Genomic DNA, 23,309 nt, shown 5'->3' with positions numbered 1-23,309 from the left:
GAGTAATCCCATGGGTTTACCAGTGATTAGATGGTTTGGCCTTTCCTCCTTTTTTTCTTTTTTTTTTTCTTTTGGATAACAGACACACATTTTATCTTAAAACCTGAACCTACAACTAACAATATCCCCTTCTAAGTTGCTCTCAAAGTTTCCCACTTCCCTTAGCATAGTAATAAAAATAAAAATTATTTATACCCCGCCCTCCCCGGCCATAGCTGGGCTCAGGGCGGCTAACACCAGTAAAATTACAATAAAAACATAATGGGAGGAGGGAAACCAATTTAAAATACAGATTAAAATGCAATTTAAGTTGCAGCCTCATTTTAAAAGTAGCCCATAGATCAAAACCATATGGGGTGGGAAACATAAGGGTCAGACTGAGTCCAAACCAAAGGCCAGGCAGAACAGCTCTGTCTTGCAGGCCCTGTGGAAAGATGTCAAGTCCCACAGGGCCCTAGTCTCTTGAGACCTCTGTTCCACCAATTCGGGGCCAGTACTGAAAAGGCCCTGGCCCTAGCGACCAATCTAACCACCTTGCGACTTGGGACCTCCAAAGTGTTGTCATTTGTGGACCTGAAGGTCCTCCGCAGGGCATAACAGGAGAGGCCGTCCTGTAGGTATGTGGGACCTGGGCTACATAGAAAGAGACCAACACATTTGGTAAGTTAAACATGGTTTACTTACTAACTCTTCAAAGGTCAAATTCATGTGCTATCTGAAACTTTTAACTGGAGATACCGGAATTGAAGCAGGGTCATTTTACCTTTAACATGTGTGCTGTATCAATGAATTTGATGGACATTGAACTCAAAATGTTAACTGGTGAGGCAGCTGTAAGAAAAGCTCACCTTTTGAATTCTACCTGTTGCACCCAGTGCTATTTTTATAGAAAAAGAGGTGCTGGAACTCACAACGAACGCCTCCCTTGTTCTCTTAGAATGGCAACGGTCCCCACCTGAGATGTGTCAGAACTGAATTTTGTTGAGTTCTAGCTGAAAAAATAAGCCCTGGTCGTACCTATCATGAGACATCCATGTTATGGATTTTGACGGTCATGTTTAAAAGGCTTTATTTCATTTACAAATTCTCCAGAGAACCACAGATCAGTTGCAAAAGGTTTATGCTAACTCATGGATCTCTTAGTCAGAATGTGTTTTACAGATGTATACTGTTACGAGTTGTGTTGAGGGGGCCTTCTGGGAAATAATAATAATAATAATAATAATAATAATAATAATAATAATAATAATAATAATAATAGGAAAGCGGGGGTAACACTTGCTTTGACACGTCATCAACCCTCCCCACAAACAAATCAGAATGCATACTCAATAAATAGTCAATGTTGTCCAGTCTCCCTGCAGATGTATCGGGATGAATGCTGAATAATCAGGTTGTCTAGATTATTGTGTCCCATACACACAAATCAGTTAATTTTATTGCAGACCTGAAGGACCTTTGGGGTCCATACACACAAATCAGTTTTGGGTCCATACACACAAATCAGTTAATTTATTGCAGTCCTTCAGGAGGAAGGAGGAGTTAATTTATTTGGGTCCTTCAGGAGGAAGCGCGGGATAAGCACTGAAGAAAGAAATCAACAAACATTTTCTTGTCTCCGGGATTGTAGGACCTCGTTTGACTTTTTTGCTGTGCTGCTGAGCCCAGCCCTTTATTCCTCCACTGTTTCCAGGACACTCGGGTGATTAGGGTCCCCTTTGTTCTCAAAGAGGTGTCTAATTCCCCGCAGTTTTGTGCTGAGCGAGCGAGGAACGAAGGATCTGAAGGCTGCGGATGTCAGGAGTTCTTACACTTATTTGCCACATTGGCTTAGGGTGCAAGCACTGTCGGGGAGGGAATGAGAAGGCAAGAAGCAAGGACCCCGGGACATCTGTCACCACTGCTGGAGTCAAAGGGAGGGGAACTGGGGTTGTGCCTCTAACAAGGGACGAGGGCTTCTGCAACGTGAAGGATCCATTTGTTCCCGCTAATTACCCACCCAAGGTGACACAATGCCATGGCTGCCTGCCCGTGAGAAACTGCCCCATAAGGCCTCTTAACAAGGGGACTTGGACGCTAAATTTAACAGGGAACGACTGCTACGTGGCTTTGCACCCCCGTGGCTGCCAGCATTCATTTTAATCCCCCTTCTAAGACAGAATTGCTGTTCTTGCAGCCGACTTGCTCATAACTTTCAAGAACTGCCAGCCTTAACCTTGCTGCCTGCGAACCAATGGCGGGTAGGTTTGCCACGAGATTCAGCCAACGTTGCAATGGCTCGTGCGGTCCACACACACGCCTGTGGGTTGTCCTGAATGGACACGCCTTGGTCAAGCATGGAAACCAGGCTGTTATGCACTCTAGTAGCGATAACATAGGCCACGTCGTCTCCCGCTGCCCCAGAAATGCTGAGGTTGTCGCAAAAACCCAAGCCATCACGGCTTCTCACTTTGCCATGCCCGAATTCCCATCTTCGTTGATGTACGACAGCCAGAAATGGCTGAACATTGGCAGAAGCAGGGGGAAGAGAGAATTGCAGACAGGGGCTGCCTCTTCCTCCTCTTCCTCATCTCCTGGGAGTTGGAGAAGGCGGGAATGGGGGGAAGAGGGAAGAGTTTTGCGGTGGGTCCGAGGGAGGGAGCCAGGCCAGCTGGACAGTGAAGTAGCAGCAGCGGGAGCAACAACAACAGCAACAACAACAGCTTCTTTAAAAGCAGAGACATCACCTTGCCAACAAAGGTCCATACAGTTAAAGCTATGGTTTTCCTAGTAGTGATGTATGGAAGTGAGAGCTGGACCATAAAGAAGGCTGATCGCCGAAGAATGGATGCTTTTGAATTCTGGTGCTGGAGGAGACTCTTGAGAGTCCCATGGACTGCAAGAAGATCAAACCTCTCCATTCTGAAGGAAATCAGCCTTGAGTGCTCACTGGAAGGACAGATTGTGAAGCTGAGGCTCCAATACTTTGGCCACCTCATGAGAAGAGAAGACTCCCTAGATAAGACCCTGATGTTGGGAAAGATGGAGGGCACAAGGAGAAGGGGACGACAGAGGACGAGATGGTTGGATTGTGTTCTCGAAGCTACCAGCATGAGTTTGACCAAACTATGGGAGGCAGTGGAAAACAGGAGTGCCTGGCGTGCTCTGGTCCATGGGGTCATGAAGAGTCGGACACCTCTCATGAGGTGGCCAAAGTATTGGAGCCTCAGCTTCAGGATCTGCTCTTCCAGTGAGCACTCAGGGCTGATTTCCTTCATAATGGATAGGTTTGATCTTCTTGCAGTCCATGGGACTCTCAAGAGTCTCCTCCAGCACCATAATTCAAAAGCATCTATTCTTCAGCAATGAGCCTTCTCTATGGTCCAGCTCTCACTTCCATACATCACTACTGAGAAAAACATACAGTAGCTTTAACTATATGGACCTTTGTTGGCAAGGGGATGTCTCTGCTTTTTAAGATGCTGTCTAGGTTTGTCAATGCTTTTCTCCCAAGAAGCAGGCGTCTTTTAATTTCGTGGCTGCTGTCACCATCTGCAGTGATCATGGAGCCCAAGAAAGTAAAATCTCTCACTGCCTCTGGTAGAAGAGATAGAGAGAGGAAAATAGGACTAAGAAAGTAAAGAGCAACAACGTTTGGAATGCCGTGTCTGAAATAAAATGCACTCTTCTTTATTAATTGAGAACCTGACTGAGGCTGAAGTGATTTTAATGGGGAGGACCTGGTTGGTGGCAGCGGATTAGTGGTGTATGGGTCAATAGTCCGTGAGACGACCGGGGGCTCCGTACGAACGCCACACACATCCTTGGAGGTCTGCCAACTTCTGTGGACACGGCGACCAAGTCAGCGTGGATGTCGCCGAGACAGAAGCAGGGGCGAAGTGGGGGTGGGGGTGCCAGGGGGGCCATGGTGCTGGGCACACAATTTTTGTGGTGTCGTGAACCAGATGACCCCATGCAGGCAATCCCAGTGCAGTCCGGCCTGGTACATATCTCTGTCGGCCAGCCAGGCTCCCCCTGTTTTGCTCCGGTAGCGGTGGGGTCATTCTGGCGGCAAGGAATAGGCTGGCGCACCAGCGCATTTGCATCCTCCCCGCCCACCCTGGGCGCTGAAAACTGACTCTACGCCGCTGGACCTGAAATGCAAGCAATGGAAATAAGATCAACAACCACCGCTTTGACCCATGATAACTGGATCCCAGTATAATTCCTCTCCAGACCATGCAGTGATACCGAATTGGGCAAAACAGCATTACGTAATGGCACCATCAGGGCCTCGGCAGGCCGCTGCTGGTGGCACCTCCGCCTGTGCGTAGCTTGAACTCTCCCCCGCCGTCCAAAATACAAACCTCTGAGGCTGTTCTTTGCCGTCTCCCCACCACCCAACCTTAAAAAAAAAAAAAAGAATCCTAAAAATTATTTTGGTTAGCAACTGGCGCTCGGGGCCAGGCCGCTAGCTGGCATGTGACCCCTGCTGTGGCAGCCTGGCTTGCTGGAGCAGAGCAAACTCGCAGATCTGATAGCTGCCCCGAGCACTTGGCGCAAGCTGGGGAACTGCGCTAAATATAGGCTTCTTGGGAACAGGCTGCTATGTGTGTGTGAGAGAGGGAGAGAGTAAAAAAAAAAAAAAATGCTGTTTCAGTTTGTGTCATCATTATTACGAGCGATGATGATGGGCTTATTTCATTAAACGGGGCTTCCACTGCCTCTCTGTCGCTCGCCTTGGAGAACGACCTTTCCGAGCAGGTTTTAGCTCTCCTGTTCAGAGGATGTTTTGTGGCATATAAAAACTGTGCTTAAAAGGAGACAGTCAGGTTAAATAAAGGCGGGGGCGATTTGAAAGGATCAGCTCCTCATCTGGATAGGTCATTTGCCAATTCACACCAAGGCCACATCCGAACTATCTGTTTAAAGCACTAATTATACCATTCTAACAGTCATGGAAGGGATGCGGGTGGCACTGTGGGTTTAACTAGGACTTGCCGATCAGAAGGTTGGCGGTTCGAATCCCCACGATGAGGTGAGCTCCTGTTGCTCGGTCCCTGCTCCTGCCAACCTAGCAGTTCAAAAGCACGTCAAAGTGCAAGTAGATAAATAGGTACCGCTCTGGCGGGAAGGTAAACGGCGTTTCTGTGCACTGCTCTGGTTTGCCAGAAGCGGCTTAGTCATGCTGGCCACATGACCCGGAAGCTGTACGCCGGCTCCCTCGGCCAATAAAGCGAGATGAGCGCCGCAACCCCAGAGTCGGCCACAACTGGACCTAATGGTCAGGGGTCCCTTTACCTTTACCTAACAGTCATGGAATCCTGGGAACTATCATTTGGTGAGGGTGCAGAAGGTTGTTCGGAGACCCCTATTCCCCTCACAGGGCTACTGTTCCAATAGCAGTTTAGGTAACTCTGTTGTAGTCTCAGGTAACTCTGGAAATTGTAGGTCTGTGAGGGAAACAGGGGTTCTCCTCAGCACTCTTAAACTACATTTCCAGGATTTTTTTTGGGGGGGTGAGGTGAGCATTGACTGTTTAAATTGGTATGATACTGCCTCAAAAATGTATAGTGAAGATGTGGCCTTATAAGCTATTTTTAATTGTTGTCAGGGATGGAAGTGAGAGCTGCTCATAGAAACCAACAGAGAAGTCCAAGATTTTAATGTATCAGGGATTGGACCCCAGAATGTCCACACACCTCCAAAGGCCACACCCTCCTCCCACCACAGACAGAAAACTGTTTCTGGCCCCTGGTTCTTCTCGTGGAGACTAACCTAGTGATTCATTCATAATGCTATGTTTTATATATATACTGTTCCCCATTTACTTTTCAGCATGCAAATCTGTCAGCATCCATAAAGGTAAAGGGACCCCTGACCATTAGGTCCAGTCGTGGCCGACTCTGGGGTTGCGCCGCTCATCTCGCTTTATTGGCCGAGGGAGCCGGCGTACAGCTTCCGGGTCATGTGGCCAGCATGACTAAGCTGCTTCTGGCAAACCAGAGCAGCGCACGGAAACGCCGTTTACCTTCCCGCTGGAGCGGTACCTATTTATCTACTTGCACTTTGATGTGCTTTCAAACTGCTAGGTTGGCAGGAGCAGGGACTGAGCAACGGGAGCTCACCCCATCGCGGGGATTCGAACCACCGACCTTCTGAATCGAAAGTCCTAGGCTCTGTGGTTTAACCCACAGCACCACCCGCATCCTCAGCATCCATACCTCCACTATAAACCTCCCATGCGTACCCGTTGTATTATTTAATATATTTTTTATAAAATAAATGTACTTTTTCATAAAGTTAATAGATGCCACAAGTGCCCACCAATATTAACTTGTAAAAGGTAAGCATCTGGAACAGGCTTCCTTATTACAAAACAAAGGTATAGTATAGCTGTTGCATTCTACACATTTATTTGCAAAATGAATATGTTTCAAAACAGGGTTGTTGTTTTTTGCTTTTCTTCCCCAAGGCTAAATTTAATGGAAATTGGTGATGTAAATATGTTTTGCTGCTTTGGGGACAATTGGTCAAGGTTGTTGTTTTTTTAATAGTGCTGCATATGACCACTGAAATAATGAATGAAATTGCTGCAGTTGAGTTTCATAACCTTATAAATACTTTGGAGCATAAATGCGGGTTTTGTTTTTCAGGAACATAACTTTGTTCAAGCTTTTCGCAAGATCAGCAGCAGCCCGTGACTTGCAGAAGTAGGAAATGGAGTAAACCAAGCTGTGCTTTGTGATCCAAGGGTCGCAACTTTCAACCCAAAATCTATGCAGTTGCAGTCTTAAAGGATTCAGAAGAGAATGGATCTCTCAGACTGTTGTGATCTTACTTTGGAGGCCCCAGAAGAAAAAACTGCCACTGGTTAGGTTGCTTGTACAAGCTGGCGAATCCTAGTTCTTCACCTTGTAGGACTTTTTAAAGATTCTGACCATCTTTGCTGTTTGCTTTTGACCTTTAACTGATAAGACAAGGATAGCTAACCCGCAGCCCAGCAGTTTGCAGATGTTTTTAAGTGTGCAAAGGCTGGGATAGGGCGCTGAGCTAGGATTTGCTGAGAAGAGTGTTTTTCAGAGCTTGAACAGAGTAACATGTGATTGGTTTGGGCTTTGAGTGCTTCATTAACAAAACGACATTGACAAACTGGAGGGAAGAGTGCACAATGGCGCGACTGATCTCGGAGCCGCGGGGACTGATGTTATGAGAAAAGATTAAAAGAGCTAAAAATGTCCAGTGTGGCAAACTGGTGAATAGCAGGAAGGCACTTCACGTGGCTATAGGGATATGGATATGGGGCGGGGGAGAATAATTATTTGTTGAAGGATTTGTCTTCAGGGCTGAATTTGAGTCCTACCTTAGTCCGGGAGACAGTTTTGAAAACTGTGAGTTGATGTCAGTCGCCTGGCAAAAGGGATAGGTAGCAGAGAAAGGCTTGCCCTATGGAGGCCTGGGGACGATGGGAATTATAGTTCAAAACATCTGGAGGGCACCAGGCTGGCAAAGGCTGCTATAAAGAGAGTCTTCCTGAATTCAAAGGATGTTTTCCTCTTGGCGCTCACATGCCCCAGTACATGGAGAAAGGGGTTTGGCGGCAGAGCGTGTGACTTCCAAGCCAGTGCGAACCCCAACACTGACCCGTGTTACAAAATAAGCACAGTTCAAAGATGCATGGGGAAAGAGGACAAAATTAAGATGGGATGCTGGGTGTGATGAAGCATCCGAAAGGAGGGGGCAAAAGGAACAAGGGGTTTAAACAGGACACGGGTTTCTGATAAGCTACGGTTTTTCTAAATGCTACAGAATAGAATTCTGCCGTTTTAAATGCCAGCCACCCGGGATTGTCAGTTGCAAATCCAAATCGGAGGACGCGAGTGTGCAAAATTCCCCTATGCTGAAATCTACTGGTGGAGTATCTGAGCATGCAAACTGCATGCGCTGGGGCATAGGTATGGTTATGCAAAATATAATGGTCTTTTAGCAGAGAAATGCTGGCATTTTAGCTATGTAATATGCATTGAGCATAAAGCAGGCACATAGCTGTCAAGCGTCCCTTATTTGGCGGGACAGTCCCTTATCTCAGCGCCATGTCCCGCTGCTGTCCCTTATTGATGATGTCCCTTAAATAAGCTACTGAAGGTAATGGGGCCCTTTCTATGTCCAGCTGTCCTTTGTCAACAACAAATTGTTGCTTTTTTGTGTTGAATATATGCTATATGGTAATTTATGGACCTAATAGGTATCTAAAGCCATTTGCATGCAACAAAATATGTATTTTATCAAAGTAATTGTTGAGCCCTTATTTTGGCTGCTGATCCCTTATTTTCGAGGCTGCTGGTCCCTTATTTTCAAATCTGTAAGTTGACAGCTTTGAGCAGGCATAGGCAAACTCAGCCCTCCAGATGTTTTGGGACCACAACTCCCATCATCCCCAACAGGACCAGTGGTCAGGGATGATGGGAACTGTAGTCCCAAAACATGGGGGAGGGGCAAGTTTGCCTGTGCCTGGCATAAAGGCTGTCAGTTCTGTACAATCGGCATTCAGGGTATGCAAAATTCCACACATTGCACAGTTGCTTTTTAGGATGCAAACCAGAGTTGTACACCTTGGTGTGCAAATTCCAGGCAATTGGCATTCTGCCTTCACATAATGCGGATTAGACATTTACTGAGTAGTTATTTCTACTTTTGAGGCTGAAGCTCCAGATGACCCGGTGCTTGCATTTTGGGTTTGTAGAGTGCGCAGTGGCTGTAAACCAGCAACAATAAAAGTGTGCTTTGAATTCCGTGCTTGTAACTCTATACAGGACTGAATGTTTAAATTTCTGTGTATCGGACAGCTGTGCTTGCTCAGAAAGCACCAGGCAAGCACAAGCAGTAGGTGCAAATTTCATGTTTGTTTTGCGTCGGCATTCTAGATGCATTTTGCTGCTGCAGATGTTGTTCAGCAACACTTTCCTCCTCCATAAGTATGCAGCAGATCCAGTATGAGCGAGCGATGCATTATAGTGCTTGTCTTTGGCTGTGGGCATCAGTGGGGCAGGACATACTGATTGCAACGCGTCTTTATTTACGTTGTCTGGTCGGAAGCCATTCAAATAAACGCGTTTTGCAGTTCCAATAATATGGGGCGGGAGCTCAGCACAGGAGGTGGAGCTTTTGCAACTTTCGCCACGCGTCTTTTTTGCCATCCAAAATCTAGCAATGATATCAATAATCGTTTGCAATTTTAAAAGGCGTCCTTTTCCCCTCTTCTGTAATGGCACGAGGAAAGGAGTCGGCCGTGATCATAATGGGACAATGCTTGCACCTGTGCGTCTTTGCGAGCTGGCCAAACCCTTCCAGAACACGGCTGCTGCAAATGAGTGTAGATCGATTGAGTTTTCAAGTTTGCAAAACCAAAAGAAGCGTCGATAGTAGCAGGTCGGTTGCAATCCGCCCCGCGCGTGCCAGGCAATTGCACGGCGTTTTGCAAAAGCCACGCTGCACGCGAGTCGCGCCGCTCTGTGCGCGGGCGAGGGAGGGAAAAGGAGAAGAAGAAGAGCGAAGGCAACCACTTATTCGGGTTTTGCAAATGTTTTAACGTTTCATTCTTTTGCAAGAGGCTCCATAAATGACGCTGTTGCAAGGGGGGCGGAAGGAGGGAGGGGGGACGGGATGCTTTTGCTACCCCCTCCCTTTGCTCCTTCTCCTGGGAGGTGGAGAGAGAGGGAGAAGGGGAGGGGGAAATCCCGACGGTCGTATCCGGCTCGCCGTCTCCTGAACAGCCACGAGAGGCTGCCAAGAGCGGGGCTGGGGTTCGCCCCCTCAGGACCCGGAGCGGACCCGCCATCCCCCTCACGAGGGGAAATGGCCTGAGGAAGGCGGGTGAGTCCAGCGGGGCGGCGAGTTATGGGGGCAGCGCGCGCGCAAATAGGTAAGGAGCGAGAGGAGAGGTTTCTTGGGGGCGGCGGGGGGGTTTCCATTTGTGGGGAGTCCCGGGGCGGCAGCGGGGCTTGAAATGTGGACGTGAGGGGGCTGAATCCTCTCCTCACGGAGGTGAGCTTTCGAGTGTCTCGGGTGGTCTTCGTGGTGAGTTATTGGGGGGCATTTTTCTTTGGTAAGGGGGCGCACGGGAGAAGCGCTGAGGGGGGGGGGACACCTTGGGAATGGCCGCTTGGGCAGGCCTCGTCGGCGCTTGGCTTCTTTCCAGGCTTCTTTCCTTGAGGGGGGAGGCGGGGGCAGTGGGGTTGGTCGAGGGCAAAGGTCCCGGAGTGGCCGGAGGGCAAGGAGAAAGAGGGGCTGGGGTGGCGGCTGCAAGTCGCCCACCTTTTAGCCTGCGCGCTCACAACGTGCTCCTCCAACTACCCGTACCGTCGGCTGCTGCGAGAAAATTAGACGCAAAACAGGATATGGCGAAAAAGAAATTATTATTATTATTATTATTATTATTATTATTATTATTATTATTATTATTATTTTATTAAACGAGGGCATCAGTTGGTAGGAGGGAGGGAGCGTGAAGAGGGCCCACAGGTGAGCGAGGACGCAGGTGATGTGATTAGCTGGGCCCCCAAGCTGTGCCTAGTGGATGGCAGTGGTTCTCAAACTTTCTCCTCTGGGCCACACTTTCAGAAATAAGGCTCACACCAAACTGATTATTATTATCATTGGTAAGAAATGCATTGAAAGGCAAAAAGGAGCAACTCCTAGCAGGGCTTAGATAGATAGATAGATAGATAGATAGCAGGCATAGGCAAACTTGGCCCTCCAGCTGTTTTGGGACTAAGGTAAAGGTAAATGGACCCCTGACCGTTAGGTCCAGTCGTGGCCGACTCTGGGGTTGCGCCGCTCATCTCGCTTTATTGGCCGAGGGAGCCGGCATACAGCTTCTGGGTCATGTGGCCAGCATGACTAAGCCGCTTCTGGAGAACCACAGCAGCGCACGGAAACGGCGTTTTCCTTCCCGCCGGAACGGTATCTATTTATCTATTTGCACTTTGACGTGCTTTCAAACTGCTAGGTTGGCAGGAGCAGGGACTGAGCAGCGGGAGCTCACCCTGTCGTGGGGATTCGAACCGCCGACCTTCTGATCGGCAAGTCCTAGGCTCTGGTTTAACCCACAGCGCCACCCGCGACTACAATTCCCATAATCCCTGACCACTGGTCCTGTTAGCTAGGGATGATGGGAGTTGTAGTCCCCAAACAGCTGGAGGGCCAAGTTTGGCCATGCCTGGCATAGAGCATAACAATTTTATAATAGGACCATGGGACATACCGAAAGCGTAAAACAAGGCAGCGACATTCCAATTGTGGAATGTTCTCCCCAGAGCATCTTGCCTGGCACCATCACAAGAAGTCTTTAGGCACCAGGCAGGAACATTCCTCTTCACCCTGGCCTATGGCTATGAAATAATCTCTGGCCTGTGACAGTGTGGAGAAGTGGACTGTTGTTATGAAGATTATTTTACTACTGTATTAGGCTGTCTGTCATTATGTTTTTATCACTGATGTTCTGCAGTGTGTTTTTAATGTTGCACATCGCCCTGGGATCTTCTGATAAAGGGCAGTCTATAAATTGAATGAATAATAATAATAATACATGAGAATATGAATCATTCCCAAAGTATGATTATAAACAAGCCTCTTACATCCGAACCTTAAGTACAAACTAATTAGAGGTGTGAGCTTCTTTTTGCCAGGTAATCTCATTTATACTAGGTTTAATTTGTGACAAACCAACGCTAATCTCCTCATCAACACAAAGAAGCCTTTGTTTTTTTCTGATCTTCCATATTGGTTGGAAAATATATTTTGAAAAGATACCAAGCCATACTCTGCATATGTGCTGTACTATAGGGAACTGAAATGTTTAAATGTTTCTTTGATTGTCCTTGAATCTTCCCACCACATTTGCCATACTCTCCTGCCATGCCAATTTGGCACGCCACACCCTTCGAGAACCACTGGTGTATGGGGACATAATAGGAAGAGTTGGATGGACAGGCTTGCTGAGAGAGACTCAGGGCCCACCTCGATGCCTCTGGGAAGGAAGGCCACAAGCAGAGTAGGAAGGCAACAGGCCTCTCTTCCACAGTTGACCCCTACCCAACTGGGCACCACCATTTAAGAAGGATATTAACAAGCTGGAACATGTGCAGAGGAGGCTGACTGAGATGATTGAGGGTCTTGAAACCAAGCCTTATGAGGAATGGTTGAAGGAATTGGGTGTGTTTAGCCTCCTAAAGAGGAGACTGAGAGGTGATAGGATAGCTGTCTTCAAATATCTAAAGGGCTGTCGCATGGAGGATGAAGCAAGAGTGTTTTCTACTGTTCTGGAGGCTAGGGCCTGATCCAATGGCTTCAAGTTACAAAAAAAAAAAGAGATTACAGCTAAACATCAGGAAGAACTTTCTGATAGTAAGAGCTGTTTGACAGTGGAACAGACTCCTTTGGAGGTTGTAATAGGGTTGCCATACGTCCAGAATTTTCCAGATATTGCGGGGGTTCAGCTGTTGGAAACCTTTTCCGGGCGGAATTCACTGAAATGTCTGGGAAAATCTGGATGTATGGCAACCCATGTTGGAAGTGTAGATTTTTGTGAATTTCCTTAAAAGTAGCTCAAAAACCTCATTTTTGTTTGAGATCTTGCAGTACTTTGGGCAAAACTTTAAAAAGCTCCTCCAAAAAAGCCCCCCTCCAAAACAAACAAAAAGACTCAGCAGCTTTTGTGTCTGGATTTTCACTTTTTGAAAAATGGCAACCCTAGGTTGTGAGCTTTCATTGGAGGTTCTTAAGCAAAGGTTGGGTGACCATCTGTCATGGATGATCTAGTTAAGATTCCTGCCTTGCAGGTGGTTGGACTAGATGACCCTTGGTGTCCCTTCTATGTCTACAGTTCGACCATTTCGAGATCACGGTTAATAGCAGCTAGCAATCATACCTTCTGAGCTCCCCCTCGAAGCTTTCTAAGCTGGCAACCATGTTACCCTTACCTTGTGGCAACTAATCCCGCAAGCTGAACAGTTTGAAGATGTATAAACTCCCTGCCCCCATTAATTCCAGTTTTAGTGCAAAAAAGGAACCCAAAATGCATGGACTCAGTCCCTCACTGTGCTTGCTTGTGCTTTGCTTGTGGGCAGGTCTGAAAGTTTAGCACAAAGACACCCTTAATTGAGAGGGGAATTGTGCTTGCTCAACTCTGCTGCCATGGGTGGGCAGAGCTGGAGGTGGAGACATTCTGAACAGCGGACTGAATTAATGAAAGGGAAAAGGTGCGTTTGCAGGGGTCTTTCCCCAAGTAAAACCCGAGGCAGAAACTCAAGTGGGAGTGACCAGTCCAGGACCGAAACGAAAACTGAACAGCTAGGTCTACACTTAATGGAAAGTGTGGATGAGTCCTTAGTCTTTTTATGACTAAGTCACGCACTAGTCATAAGGGGTATTTCCAGTCAGTTATCCTCTTCTCTTTAATAAATTTGGGAGTCATAAGATCCACACTCACAGTAGTTACGTATTGCAAAGGCAGCCAGGCATCCGTGTACCACTCTTGAGTTGGCTTTCAGGTAAAGTTCGTATACTGTCTGTGCAACTGTTGAATTTGAAGGCTCTGTGCCTGCACAATCTGGCTTGCCAACCAAGGTCCTCTATAGTGCCGCCGTTACTGTGTATTCATGTAAACCAGGGGTAGGCAACCTAAGGCCTGGGGGCCGGATCCGGCCCAATCGCCTTCTCAATCCGGCCTATGGACGGTCCGGGAATCAGCATGTTTTTACATGAGTAGAATGTGTCCTTTTATTTAAAATGCATCTCTGGGTTATTTGTGGGGCATAGGAATTCGTTCAATTTCCCCCCCAAAAAATATAGTCCGGCCCCCCACAAGGTCTGAGGGACGGTGGACTGGCCCATGGCTGAAAAAGGTTCCTGACCCCTGATGTAAACCTTAGGATCAGTAACCTATAACATTTCCCTTTTTCCCTTTCATGTGCAGAGCCATTAAGTGGTCAAGGGGGTTATTCAGTACTAAATAGCTTATTTTTATTTTTATTAATGCAGCGTTCTGTAAACCGCCTTGAGACCCCAGGTATAGGGTGGTACATAAATTCAATTAATAATAGTAATAATAATAATAATAAATAATAACTAGTACCACAAAACAGAGAAACAGCCAGGATTTATTTTCTATAAGCAGATGTTGTGTACCCCAAATATATCAGGCGTTATATGGCTCCTTATGTTTAGAATGATGCTCAACGCGTATCGTAGGAAGTGAATCTCACTGAGTTACAGTGAGACTTAACTTCCTAGTAAATACGCTTAGGACTGCAGCCTTTGTCTCCCTGGAATTTCTGTCTTGATGTTTTCTGTTGTGGTTCTTGGCTGTGATAGCTGTCTGGACTGAGCAAATGAGGGGTGTTTCCTTTAATTGCGGGGGGAAGATGGAGATATTTTGCTACCCCAAACTCTTTCCGTAACACAATCATCTCACCCGGTAGGCTGGGGGAAGATTGCGAGGCTATGACTGCAAAGGGGTTGGTACAGACACGTTTCAGGTTGTTGTTACTCATAATCTGCCTCCGTGAAAGACAGCTGCGCGTCACCCCCGCTGAGTGGTCGAGATGCATATAATGTTCATGCCCTGTAATAGGGGGAGGAGAAAAGGGCTGTGCCGGGTTGCCTCAAACAATAGCGAGCCTGGAACGTCTTTCTTCCGCTGTCAAAACTTGTTTCCTCATGAGCACGGAAAGCGTTCGGCTTCCCTGGGAATGCCTGTTGTCCTAATGACGATCCTGCCACATTTAGAAGCGTTCCAATGTTTGTCTTGCTTCATTGTCCTTTTACGTCCCATATCTCTCGATGCCTCCTTGGCTTGAGCTGGTTTCCCCCCCTCCTGGAAACGGCTGGAGACGGTAAGTATTTGCGCCAGATGCATGCAGACACAGACTCGTCCTTTCAACAAAAGAAGCATCCATTAATGGGGGGGAAATTTTGGATCTTTCGAGTGAGCTTGGTTTTCAAGAACAGATATGGGAGTTTCGTTTTTTTGAAAAGGAAAAAAAAATATGCAAGTTCTAGGTGTGAACAGGATATTGATTTGTAGGTTTTTCCCCCAGGGGGTTTCGACAGAGGGAACGTTGCAGCCGTGAACTTTGTCGGTCTGAACCCACTGATACAAAATCTTTAATTGAATTAAAGTGTTTTGGGAGGCATATGGAGAGTAGAAGGGATGGAGATTAACAGCATTGCATTATTCCTTCCTGATTTATGATAAATCTTCACCTTTTGAAAACGGTTGTTGGGGTTTTTCAGCTTAGCATAGGCAAGAGGGTTTCAATTTTTTTAAAAAGATAAAACTATAAATACCCATTAAATTGTCATGTACACGTGTATTTGGTAGCCTGATAGTTTGGGGAAGATCCAAACAAATATAGAAGGTCAACTGAGTAAAAGCTGCAGAACTGCATTTTGCTTGCAAATTTGCCCACACTTCTAAGGATTTGAAATAGCAAATGACTGGTTACATACTCCATTTGATTTTATGGTGCCATGGAATTGTTTAATGTTTGCTATACAGCCTAACCCTTTGAGTGATGTATTGTGTAGACTATATCTTGGTTTTTGTTTTGTTTTGTTTTTGTTTTGGGGTTTTTTTTTTTTGATGCATGCATTGTATGTTGTAACCATGCTAAGTATTCTTGTATTTTGGATTCCTGCTAGCTTTGGCACACAGCTGAACTTCCACTGTTGCTCAGGAGTATTCACCACTTCCTCAGGCTGCTCCGCACATCTGAACCAAGTATTTCCTGTCCACAAAGGTTCATGATTCAGTAAATCAGTGGCTCTTTTCCAGTCCTACCACACTCGTCCTTTTGCTGCTACTTTTCTAAGATTTTAAAATGCGGAATATTTCACATTTGGCCTTTGTTGAATTTCTTTTTTGCCGTTACCGTCCCAGCTCTCCATTTGTCAAGATCATCTGGTTACTTGATGGGTCATCTCTAAGCATGAGTGAGCCTGGAACCAAATCTTAGCCTCTAAAACGTTTTCAGTCCCTCCCACCCCAGTCCATGAGGTCCATGCTGCATTCATTTTTGTCCCCTCTTGGAGGTTAATTTTGCGTATTATTAAATAATGTTTTGTGCAAACTTTGTTGTTCTGAGTGAACTTGGTGTGTGGTTTGGTAGTACCACCACAGTTCCTTTTCGGTGGGGCTTAGTTAAGATTGCTGAACAAAACTTAATGTACCATAGGCACTTCGTTATATCTAAGGCACGAGTTCAGCGCACAGACCTAAAGAGTAGATGTTCAGCTAGCTATGTAGTAGATTTGATGTGTGCACCTTGGGAGACGCAGTAGCTTGAGTGCTTTGCCCAATAAGGAATGAAACTGCCACCTGTTGTTCTCCTTGGACTACGTGGGTTCAGGACATCAGTGTGTGTGTGTGGTCCAAACTTGGGATCTAGGTTAGGGGAACTGTGGGATCTAGGTTGTGGGAGATCCTTCCTCCCTCTCCATATGATGAACAGCCTTTGCAATCAGGATTTGGGGTAGGTGGGATGGCGTGACTTGAGACGGTGTTTTGTGGATGCTACTGGTAGGCAACCACTTGAATGCACCATTCCAAAGTCGGAACTTTCACAGATATTAATGTTTTTAGAAGCATAGAGTCGGACAGAGCATGTTGGACTGTCTCGTAGTCCAATCCCCTGCTCTGAACAAAGGTTCCTTCAACAGACGTCTTTCCAACCTCTGTTTGAAGGTCTCCAGCAAGCAAGCGCGCTCCCCCAGCTGAATTCTTTTCTTGAACCGCTCTTAAACATTAAAATGTTTATTCTAATGTCCATTGAAGTCCATTAGATCTAGTCTTGCCCTTTGGGGTGGTAGAGAATTTTAAGCCTTTCACCTATTTTATTCATTCATATTTTTGACGGGGTAACGTTTATGATTCTTATTTCATTTAAAAATGTATATAAAACAGAGATAACCAATTACAACAACGTACAAAAATTAAAAGATGAAAAACAAAGCATAAAATAGGCATGTAGAACAATAGAGTTGGAAGGGACCCTGAGGGAATATGCAGTTATCCTGTACGGGGATTGAACCTGCAACCTCCTCATCATCAGCATTGCACTCCAAACATCTGAGCTATCCAGGCTGACAGACATAGAATTAAGTAGTTGCACATGAGTTAAAATAACAAAAGCCCAAGTAGAAACTATCATCAAGCATAGTTCCAGATTTGCCAGACTTGAGGTGAGGACTGTCTTGAAAATCATGGTTCCGCTGTATACGTCGTAAGGGAACGCCAACGTCTGTTGGTTCTAGTCCTTGTTGAAATCTCAAATCAAGCATAGTTTTTACAGCTATATTGCAGAGCGAGCGGTGCCAAGCGTCCAATTTCATTCATTCATTTAAAACCTCACCTGGAGTACTGTGTCCAGTTCTGGGCACCACAATTCACGAAGGACACTGACAAACTGGAACGTGTCCAGAGGAGGGCAACCAAAATGGTCAAAGGCCTGGAAACGATGCCTTATGAGGAACGGCTAAGGGAGCTGGGCATGTTTAGCCTGGAGAAGAGGAGGTTAAGGGGTGATATGATAGCCATGTTCAAATATATAAAAGGATGTCACATAGAGGAGGGAGAAAGGTTGTTTTCTGCTGCTCCAGAGAAGCGGACACGGAGCAATGGATCCAAACTACAAGAAAGAAGATTCCACCTAAACATTAGGAAGAACTTCCTGACAGTAAGAGCTGTTCGACAGTGGAATATGCTGCCCAGGAGTGTGGTGGAGTCTCCTGCTTTGGAGGTCTTTAAGCAGAGGCTTGACAACCATATGTCAGGAGTGCTCTGATGGTGTTTCCTGCTTGGCAGGGGGTTGGACTCGATGGCCCTTCTGGTCTCTTCCAACTCTATGATTCTATGAAAACACTCCTACCCCACTTTTCAAAAAAGTTCGCAGCAGTTAACAAATAAAATACCGTCAGGTATTTTAAAGCTATAAGAATGGAAATCGGGGTAGAATAAAGCAGTAAAACATCATTACATAAAAGGAGAAACAGACGCAGCAGCTAATCCCATAAAGATGAAACCAGAACATCAGTCAAAACCGGTGGATCAAAGTTCGCTAGAATCACACCAGGCTGTATTGGTAATCTATAGCTAAGCTATACCAGGAACTCTTGCTTCTTTTCATAGTGCTTGTATGTGTCACAGGGGCTCAATGGTCTCTTGTCAGAGGATGAGTGGCTGGATTTAGTGCTGACCACTTGAGTAGGACGGCCGTTGCATCATCTTTGCATGAAGCTACGCTGTCCGTTACCCTTTTCTTATGAATGGCTCATTATCTCAGGCTGCCCCCTTCCTCCCTCTTTGACCTTCCTCTTCTTCCCACAGTCTTCCTCGTCAAAAAGAACGACATTTCGAACTCCCGTCAGGATGATTCCGCTGTAAGGAATGCTGGTTTGCAACGTTATGTGAAGTTTTTTGAACCAAGGGGTGACTAAAGTCCTGCTAAGCAGTGCTTTCCTCAAGTGACTGGAAATGTTGTTTTCTGTAGAAATTATAATACAGTGGTACCTCAGGTTAAGTACTTAATTCGTTCCAGAGGTCCATACTTAACCTGAAACAGTTCTTAACCTGAAGCACCACTTTAGCTAATGAGGCCTCCTGCTGCCGCTGCGCCGCCGGAGCCTGATTTCTGTTCCCAACCTGAAGCAAAGTTCTTCACCTGAAGCACTATTTCTGGGTTAGCGGAGTCTGTAACCTGAAGCGTATGTAACCTGAAGCGTATGTAACCTGAGGTACCACTGTAATAATTTTATTCTTGATACCCCACCCATCCGACTGGGTTGTCCCAGCCACCTTTGGGCAGCTTCCAACAAATATAAGTGCACAATAAAACATCGAACATTAAAATAAACCAAAAACAGGGCTGCCTTTAATTGGCTAAATTTGAAATCCAGATGCTGAATTTCAAAGTAATGCATTTGAAGAACTGATTAAATAATAGGACCGGATTCCTAAGAGAGGATTCCTAAACACTCTTGGCAGTAATAATTGCTTGAGGCCCATTTGCCCGTCACAAAGGGCTTAAATCTGAAGGCAGCCCTGTTTAGGGAAGCTTTTAATGTTTGATGTATCACAGTATTTTAATATTCTTTTGGAAGCCGCCCAGAGTGGCTGGGGAAATCCAGCCAGATGGGCGGGGTATAAATAATAAAATTATTATTATTATTATTATTATTATTATTATTATTAAATGCACCTTTTTGGAAAGAGGGGCTACTTCTGACCTAAAAGCATTCCCACATGTCTCCCCAGTAGTGCATGGGGTGGGAGGAAATGTGTGGTGTTGCACTATTGAAATCCAGCATTTCCATCAGCAAAGATAAGTGGTTTTTCCCATGTACATTTCAGTGTTTTCCTACGGAATAAGATTATTTGCGAGAACAGTCAACGCTGGGGTTGACTGTTCACCTCTTTATAACAATTTCCAGAGGGATACGTCCTTGTTGTAATCCTCAGTGTATACTTCATAGGGTAGGAAATGGCACCAAGATCTCCCAAATCCTGCTCCACAAAAAGCTTAATTCTGTGACTTGTATAAAGGATATGTAGTTAGCAAATTTGCCAGATCTACTTAGTGGGGCGTTAGAGCTGTGCTGAAGACCCAGCCGGCCCCCCACTTACCCCCAGGACTGGCTTTTGGGATATTACCTGGCATTGCTCACATTGGTTTGAAATCTGCCTTCAGAGAGTTTTGCACTGGCAGCTGAGTTCCTTAAACCAAGGCAGAGAAAAGGAATAGGGAGCCAGTTAGTCTTGGGGTCCTGAATTCTGCGCCCAGTACCGATTTGTGAAATCGGAAATGCTCACATCCCTGCCTGCTAGACTGTTAACTTTACTGTGCAGTTAATTAAGTGTATGTGGACCCTGTGAGTCTGTGAGATTAATTGGGGCTTCCTTCCCAAGCTATAAATAAATAGGAAGAGGGGGGGGGTGTAGGGGTTGTGCATGTATGTAAGTTGAAATGCAATGGAAAATTTGAATCGGATGAGTTGATGCAAGAGGCATTTCCCTATGGAGTCACTGGGCTGCAAAATGTTTTATTTGCTTAAACTCAAACAGATGCTTCAAAATACTCTCACAATGAGTGTTCTTGTGCCAGTTTAACTCACCTCCCCACTTTGGCTTGTGAACATTGGTTTGCTGCTCATAACCACACCAAAATGGTGGACATACCATCATTGTGGCACTGCCACCTGCTCCCCTCGAACTGACTCTTGTGCTGCAGGTAGAGAGGTGCGTTTAAAACTTCTAAAAACAAATACATCCTTTGAGATAAAAATAATTTGGAAGTTGGGGGAAGATCCACGTATCTTTAAACCTATGTTGTTGTTGTCGTTTAGTCGTGTCTGACTCTTCGTGACCCCATGGACCAGAGCATGCCAGGCACTCCTGTCTTCCACTGCCTCCCGCAGTTTGGTCAAACTCATGTTCGTAGCTTTGAGAACACTGTCCAACCATCTCGTCCTCTGTCATCCCCTTCTCCTTGTGCCCTCCATCTTTCCCAACATCAGGGTCTTATCTAGGGAGTCTTCTCTTCTCATGAGGTGGCCAAAGTATTGGAGCCTCAGCTTCATGATCTGTCCTTCCAGTGAGCACTCAGGGCTGATTTCCTTCAGAATGGATAGGTTTGATCTTCTTGCAGCCCATGGGACTCTCAAGAGTCTCCTCCAGCACCATAATTCAAAAGCATCAATTCTTCGGCGATCAGCCTTCTTTATGGTCCAGCTCTCACTTTCATACATCATGGATGGTGTGTATCTCTTCATAGATCATTCATAGATTATAAATGGTATATTTGGGGACATAAGAGGCAAAAAAAGTTCAAATCTGGGGTTTTTTATTTAGTTGGAGGGGAGATGGCAAAATAAGGATATGATCGAGATCACACATAACATGAATGAAAACTGCGCATAATATGAAAATATATAAAGAGAAAACATTATTCTGATCCTAGTATGGAACGTAGAAACCCAGTGAGATTGGCAGTAAATTGAAAAGGACCCTGCATCTTCCCACAAGACATAATTTATGGAATTCCCTGCCACAAGGTGTAGTGGTGGCCATAGACTTAAAGGTAAAGGGACCCCTGACTGTTAGGTCCAGTCGTGACCGACTCTGGGGTTGTGGCGCTCATCTTGCTTTACTGGCCGAGGGAGCTGGCATACAGCTTCCAGGTCATGTGGCCAGCATGACTAAGCCGCTTCTGGCGAAAAAGAGCAGCGCACGGAAATGCCATTTACTTTCCCGTTAGAGCGGTACCTATTTACTTGCACTTTGATGTGCTTTCAAACTGCTAGGTTGGCGGGAGCAGGGACTGAGCAATGGGAGCTCACCGTGTTGCGGGGATTCGAACTGCCGACCTTCTGATCGGTAAGCCCGATCAGTGGTTTAGACGACAGCGCCACCCTTTTGCCATAGACTTAGGTGGATTTAAAAGGGGATTAGACAAATGCATGGAGAATGGCTCCGCCCCCCCCCCCAAGCAGTTTGTCATGATAAGCAAATGGAGTCTCTATGAGTCAACTTACCTTTGGTCCTGGGGCAGACAATAGGGTATGAATATTGCCTGTATACTTGAGAGCTTCTTGGAAGTATTTGGCTAGCCGATGAGTTTCTGAGATCCCCATAGGCACCGTGGTTTTTCAGACTACTACTTGTTCAGTATCTCTCTCTGCTAAACCACACAAGCTGTCTCAAAGCTTACTGTTACATGCTAGGAGTATCTCTTGTGTATACGCAAAAACATCTGGTCGGTTTGCTGCTACTTTCCCTGATTCAAATAGGGCATATAAATGCGGTACACTGTCACACGGGCACTGGGCCACACCTGCGGATGCACAAGGCTTGTTGAGCATGCTTTTTCCAGGCCTCCACTGGGGATGTGATGGGTTATGGCTTTGGAGTTTGTGTGTGTTCTTGGATTCAGGATACAATATTCTCCCTCCCTCTTGTGCATGTAGAAACCATTTTGTGATTTTGTGGATTGTGCATTTGTGGATTGTGTGGGTGTGCACATAATTTGTCTAGTCCAGATTAATGCTCATAGCATTAAAAACTCATTCCAAAAAGGACCAAACACGGGTTAGAGCTCAACGTAAAACCTACCATGTGGTGATAGCGATCCTCTTTGCCACCTCTGCTGCACCTGTGGAAAACAGTTCCAGGATATACTTTCAGGTGGTTCATAGACTTAACACCTTCGACATCAGGGTTGGTGGGGATCTCCTGTAATTATTTTGCAAAGGTTTTTTGCAGATAAAATCGCTCAGATTTGGAAGAAGGAATAGTAGCATGGTTGAGGTGCCAGAGCTCTTGTCTGAGTCAGGTTGAATGGGATCAGTTTCAACCTGTTACCTATGAGGATGTGGACAGGCTGCTTGGGCGACTGAAACTGACCACCTCTCTCCTTGATCCTTGCCCATCCTGCCTCATAAAAGCAAGCTGGGAAGGGCTGGGCAATGGGCTCTGCGGGGTGGTGAATGCCTCCCTCTTCAAGGGAGTTTTCCCTGAACCCTGTAAAGAGGCGGTTATTAAACCGCTTCTTAAAAAAAATATTTTTGGTCCTGGCCACTATGGCCAATTATCGCCCAGCCTCAAATCTTCCATTCCTGGGCAAGGTGATTGAGCGGGTGGTTGCTGAACAACTCCAGGCATGCCTGGAGGATGCGAACCCTTTGGATCCCTTCCAATCGGGACTCAGGCCCCATCATGGGACTGAATCCATCTTGATCATGCTGGTCATTGATTTCTTGCAGACTAAGGAAAAGAGGTGAAAGCTGTTTCTGGTCCTGCTGCATCTCGCAGTGGCTTTTGACCATGGTATCCTTCTGGACTTTTCTAGTGGGGCTGGGAGCTGGGGGCACTGTTACGCAGTGGTTCCGCTCCTTCCTCCTGGGTTGTGTCCAGAAAGTGGTGTTGGGGGGCAGTGTTCAAAACTCCCATTGTTCTAGGCACATTTTGCGACAGGGAATTTCATTCGCGTGAGCCGTTTCTGAGCTCTGGGCGCAGTACTGTGCCTAATATTTCAGATTAAAACTGCAGAGTGGAAGGAAAGGAGGACCTTTTTCAGCTTCCAGCTACTCTCTGAAGACTGGAGAAGAGACCCTCTTAAGAATATTAGGAGGGTGGGCAGGGGAAGGACTAGACCCATGTGAAAAATGAACATCATATTTTAGCTGCAGTTCATTTATTTTCAGCTTTGTATTCTTGTTATTAAAGCACACCTAGACATTCCGTTGCTGCGCTCATAACCTAGGTTTAAGGTGCCATT

At 46.1% G+C, this 23,309-nt stretch overlaps 1 protein-coding gene across 4 annotated transcripts in view; it reads left to right on the top strand.

Moving 5' to 3' along the window:
* The first annotated feature begins 8,965 nt into the window (after positions 1-8,965).
* Positions 8,966-23,309, top strand: part of GJC1 (gap junction protein gamma 1) — a 39,580-nt gene continuing 25,236 nt past the window's right edge. The window contains exon 1 of one of the 4 annotated variants that reach the window (XM_083470533.1): positions 8,966-9,408. The gene's annotated coding sequence lies outside the window, so the exon portion shown is untranslated. Of the gene's footprint in view, positions 9,409-9,477; positions 9,902-14,629; positions 14,874-23,309 lie in introns of those variants that run through there. The other 3 variants (XM_083470532.1, XM_083470530.1, XM_083470531.1) reach the window with 3 other exon arrangements.

This window comes from Podarcis liolepis (assembly GCF_965112155.1).
Source record: "Podarcis liolepis genome assembly, chromosome: 13".
Classification (NCBI taxonomy): Eukaryota; Metazoa; Chordata; class Lepidosauria; order Squamata; family Lacertidae; genus Podarcis; species Podarcis liolepis.
The sequence above is the reverse complement of the archived record's forward strand: the minus strand, read 5'-3'. Positions and strand labels throughout refer to the sequence as shown.